Source organism: Mya arenaria, chromosome 17 (assembly GCF_026914265.1).
Source record: "Mya arenaria isolate MELC-2E11 chromosome 17, ASM2691426v1".
Taxonomy (NCBI): domain Eukaryota; kingdom Metazoa; phylum Mollusca; class Bivalvia; order Myida; family Myidae; genus Mya; species Mya arenaria.
The window spans coordinates 2,290,068-2,296,067 of record NC_069138.1 but is presented as its reverse complement, the minus strand read 5'-3'; the positions used below and the strand labels follow the sequence as shown (position 1 = coordinate 2,296,067).

General features: G+C 36.5%; 1 protein-coding gene across 2 annotated transcripts in view; it reads left to right on the top strand.

Annotated features, from left to right (window-relative positions):
- The first annotated feature begins 497 nt into the window (after positions 1-497).
- LOC128224410 (interferon-inducible GTPase 1-like) overlaps positions 498-6,000 on the top strand; it is a 28,447-nt gene continuing 22,944 nt past the window's right edge. Inside the window, exons 1-2 of one of the 2 annotated variants that reach the window (XM_052934241.1) lie at positions 498-576; positions 714-830. The gene's annotated coding sequence lies outside the window, so the exon portion shown is untranslated. Of the gene's footprint in view, positions 577-654; positions 831-6,000 lie in introns of those variants that run through there. The other variant, XM_052934240.1, reaches the window with a different exon arrangement.

Sequence of the window (6,000 nt, the reverse complement as noted above, 5' to 3'; positions counted from 1 at the left end):
GGCATACATTAATTTTGAAATTTAACACAAAATCTCAATAAAAGATCTTAAATTTCTTGAGAGTGAGGCTCTGTTTTTTTAAGATGTCATCAGAATTATTAATTTAATATTTTTTGGATTATCGCGTGCATGTATTTGATGCATTTGTTTTCGCTGATAAAAACATATTTTGCATAAACGGTCTGTCATCCTCGAGGCACTTTCAATATCGATTAAGATAAGAGGCCATTACAATGCAAGAACAAAAGTGTAAGTCTTATCGTTCGTTTTTTTATTTAAAAACGGGTAAGTTTTGATGCAGTAAAGATAGCATACGATCATGCTTGAGCGAGCAAATATATCTGGTGGCAAATACGTTTTATTATAGTTATTAACGCTATGGCATTCCAAAATCATATTATGAAAAAAAAAAACAGAAAGCGAAAGTACAGCCGCCCTACTAATTTTAGTTATATTCAAAAATAGAACTGAAAACGAAAGTACACTGCTTGATTTATTTACCACAAAATTAATGAATTTATCCATGCTTCGTACACTGTATTTTGTTTTGTTTAGATAAGTACATATTTGATAAAGGTAACGTGAACATAAACTTGTATTGATTTACTTTTTTCATATAACTAATTATTATATAAATCTGCCAATCAAGTTAAAGTTGTTTATTAAGTGCAGATTGAAGTGAATAAATTCAAAGCCGCGGCATTTTCTTACAGGAGGCTAAATTTGGTATATTCGAGTTGATCATCAGTTAATGGTGGAAATTATGAAAGAAGGATGTTTAGTTATATAGATACTAAATACTTAAGTTGAAGTGCCCTTTACTTCTAAAGGTAAGTTTTTATGTTTTGAAATATCTCTTTGATTTAAAAAAATACGTGATTTTTTTACAATTGTTAATATTCGCATTTCATTGTTATCATTTGTTTTGTTTTTGCTATTCGTATAAATCTATATATGATTCACATTTCTGTATATTAAATGGTTTAAACTTTGAACCAGTATATTAAAACACAGGACGAGAATGTTTGTATATTTAATTTGAATACTCATGCACTATCACAAACATTGAGATATAGTGTCAATCATTGATGTTCTCACGGATGGTGTGTTATTATTTCCCGTTTAACAAAAAAAAATCATATCATGCTAAGTGGTTATAGAAACACACCAGTAATTCAATTATTTAAAACATGTAAACATCTAAGCGTGTCATCGTAAAGTTAAGGTAAAAGGGAAATATATGAACCATCTCAGATTGATTCTGACGAAATTAAAAAAAAAAATCATAGATTATATGGCAAATAACATAAGATAAACTGCACAACTACTGCTAGATCATGTTAATCTGTGGCTCAATGTAAATAATGTTGAAGGATTCCCAATATTTCTATTTTTATGAACATGTTTTACGGAAAATTCAAGTTGGAATCCTAAGTTATTTATTTATAGAACCAGATCATCGTTCGCATTTCGTGTTTGTATTGAACCCATAAATGTATTCTTTTGTTGAATTTTATTGATTGACATATATAACGATGTGCTTATATTCAATAAAATACTACCACAACCGAAACATTTCCCAAACATTTGTAAAAATGAATGGATGTCACCAGTGTGACTATTAAATTTCCAGAGTATTTAAGATTTGAGAGTTAACAACGATGCCTTAAACATCAATTTACAAAGTTCTGAATATTCAGACTGTATATCTAGATCGAAGGAATAAAATTAAAATTATCTTCAAACTTTTTAGAGATAGCAAAAATTTTAATGTAAATATTTTGAACAACTAACCGCTATTTATTGTTTTGAATCAAAATGATTCCATATAGAAAGACATATTTTCATGTAAGGCCACACATAAAAATTGTTTGTACTTCAAATAACTTACAATGAAACGGACAATTAGAAGGCGCTCAAAGCCATAAAGCATACACTTGCGAAACAAAGTACGCCACGGTCAAATAGACTCCAACATTACGCATAGCATGACAAGAAAACAGACACACAGCGCCACAATAAAACATACACTTACGAGACGCACAGCGCCACAATTAAACATACACTTACGAGACGCACAGCGCCACAATTAAAACAGACACTTACGAGACGCACAGCGCCACAATAAAACAGACACTTACGAGACGCACAGCGCCACAATAAAACAGACAATTACGAGACGCACAGCGCCACAATAAAACATACACTTACGAGACGCACAGCGCCACAATTAAACAGACACTTACGAGACGCACAGCACCACAATAAAACAGACACTTACGAGACGCACAGCGCCACAATAAAAACAGACACTTACGAGACGCACAGCGCCACAATAAAACAGACACTTACGAGACGCACAGCGCCACAATAAAACAGACACTTTCGAGACACACAGCGCCACAATCAAACAGACACTTACGAGACGCACAGCGCCACAATTGAACATACACTTACGAGACGCACAGCGCCACAATAAAACATACACTTACGAGACGCACAGCGCCACAATAGAAACAGACACTTACGAGACGCACAGCGCCACTATAAAACAGACACTTACGAGACGCACAGCGCCACAATAAAACAGACACTTACGAGACGCACAGCGCCACAATAAAACAGACAATTACGAGACGCACAGCGCCACAATAAAACATACACTTACGAGACGCACAGCGCCACAATTAAACAGACACTTACGAGACGCACAGCACCACAATAAAACAGACACTTACGAGACGCACAGCGCCACAATAAAAACAGACACTTACGAGACGCACAGCGCCACAATAAAACAGACACTTACGAGACGCACAGCGCCACAATAAAACAGACACTTTCGAGACACACAGCGCCACAATCAAACAGACACTTACGAGACGCACAGCGCCACAATTGAACATACACTTACGAGACGCACAGCGCCACAATAAAACCGACTCTTACGAGACGCACAGCGCCACAATAAAACATACACTTACGAGACGCACAGCGCCACAATAGAAACAGACACTTACGAGACGCACAGCGCCACTATAAAACAGACACTTACGAGACGCACAGCGCCACAATAAAACAGACACTTACGAGACGCACAGCGCCACAATAAAACAGACAATTACGAGACGCACAGCGCCACAATAAAACAGACAATTACGAGACGCACAGCGCCACAATAAAACAGACAATTACGAGACGCACAGCGCCACAATAAAACAGACAATTACGAGACGCACAGCGCCAAAATAAAACATACACTTACGAGACGCACAGCGCCACAATAAAACATACACTTACGAGACGCACAGCGCAACAATTAAACAGACACTTACGAGACGCACAGCGCCACAATTAAACACACACTTACGAGACGCACAGCGCCACAATTAAACATACACTTACGAGACGCACAGCGCCACAATAAAACAGACTCATACGAGACGCACAGCGCCACAATAAAACAGACTCTTACGAGACGCACAGCGCCACAATTAAACAGACACTAATCAGACGCACAGCGCCACAATTGAACATACACTTAAGCGACGAACAGCGCCACCATTAAACATAAACTTACGAGACGCACAGCGCCACAATAGTGGCTATTTCTGTCCGCTGTTCTCGTTTTGTGCTATTTCTGTCCGCTGTTCTCGTTTAGTGCTATTTCTGTCCGCTGTTCTCGTTTAGTGCTATTTCTGTCCGCTGTTCTCGTTTAGTGCTATTTCTGTCCGCTGTTCTCGTTTAGTGCTATTTCTGTCCGCGTTTCACCCCCAAAAGTTGTAGGTTCTATCTAAACGATGGGTACTATCGCCTCGACTCTCAAAATTAAGACCAGTAAAATGCCTCGAGAGTGATTCTATACGCTAACAGCTTTCCCCCAACATCGAGCGAACGAAAATAGCTATCAACAAACCATTCTCATTAATAAATGAGATTTGACAATGCTGGTTCTAACATCACCGCTCTGGTGTACAGGAATGCGAATACCTTGTACTAGTTGTAGTCTAGTATAATCTTGGTGTATGAAACTCGCATAACAACACAGTGACCTTTAATTAAACATCACCAAATTTGTTGAAACATCGTCACTCCGACCAAATTTGTTAAGCTACATAGTTGCATATACTTTATTTAGTTATGGCAGCGATATTTTACTTTAAACCATTCTTAATCTTGTTATATATTTGTGTAAACATGTTGTTTTTTTAAAAAAGAAACACATCGGGTATTACTTTCTTTCGTAGGTTTTGCAAAGCTCTCAAAACTCGTACACATGTATAAAAGGACACATGTATTATGTTTGCTAAATATTCAAGCCTAAAAAAATGATGATTTTGTTGCTGGTGTTTTGAGACCCTATTTTGCTCTCTGGAAATTCTCTATATGTGTTTGGATATTCTTGTTCAAACCGTTAAAGGAGCAGTGCATTTCCCCATCAAATATGATTTTTTTCGAGCTCTTTTTACATCAACCGTTTATCTACACATATATTATTATAGAAGTGTCAGTTGCAAAGCGTATCAATTATACAAAACTTTTTTTAATCTTTTAACTTCCACAGAACAGTATAGATTTCATAATTCACAAAAGCTTAACTACAGGCAGACTTTTCATCGTTTAGAAATACAGATAAATGGATCTTTAGAGATAAACTTTAATATCAGATTTATCATCGAGACACATCTATTCGCGTATAAAGCATGCTGTTATCAATTTGTTTGTTATGTATTGGATTTTATTGCATTGAGCCGTTCTTTACACAACCTGATCATGTACACCGTGCCTTTGCATGCATGTTATAATCGGTGAACATTGTAAACCCCAAATCCACGTTATCGCTGATACATTTACCGTTCGTGTTTGTTAACGTAAGTCGTAACTATGATATTGTCAAAAGATGGACTTTTCGAGTTTCTGTGCACAAACATGATGTAATAGATTATACATCTTCTCTATGGTTTTGTACTACTTCATTTCCCCAACGTCTTATATTCAATAATGTAATTGAAATTACAGATAAAGGTCCAGTACTTTCACCCTGATATGACACTCTTATTCAAAATCAATACATACATATGCATAACAAACATAATTTTGAGCGATGAACCTTTAACTTCTTATTAAATAATGCATTTATGGAAAATATTTATTACTGATAACAAGATTATAACCGTGTATTTAATAGCAGGGAGCGCAAAAATATTAAATGATTGGTGAATGCTAAAATATTTACTGTGATCTAATATAGTCTCATGTGGTAAAAATACAGTGTTTTCTGCACATTTCTATTAAATTATACTGGGTATCCTTCATAAGAACCATTGTTTTAGACATTTATCCATTCTTTTTCGAATATTTAAACAATATTGTTACTTGTGGTAAACCTTATCTGGGAGTAAGAGTGCATCTTTAAAGGATGGACTTTTCGAGTTTCTCTGCACAAACATGATGTTACAGATTATATATCTTATTTACGGTTCTACATTTAGACTACACTTTTCTTCCAACGTCTTATGTGCATTAATGCAATAAAAACTGCAGGGAAATGTCTAATACGATGACCCTTGTTGTCTGCTTAATGGATTGCTAGTTGAGCTCTTCTCAATGATTAATGCGGTAACTCTGGGCTTTAATTTTACTAGCTCTTATGCAATATGGGCTTTTGGAATATTAAGTCTGTATAATATCTAAGACCAGTTCAGTGCACATCAGGATTAGTACTATCAAACACGTCTGTCCTCAGCGGTAACAGGAAGTCGTCTGCCCTGCTCCTTGTTGTTGTTGTTTAGTTTATAAAGGTCTGCCCGCGCCCTATAATGGCTGCATAATGGCTTGACCCCGTCGCATCCCCAATTGTGACTTGAACAGAATTTTAATCCAAAGGGGGAGTTTTAGCCCTGCTCCTTGGTAAAGCAAAACCTACTCACTCATCGGCCACGTGACTGACCAGACCAAACGTCCCAATTTGTATCGGTCGATACCACAATACAAATATGT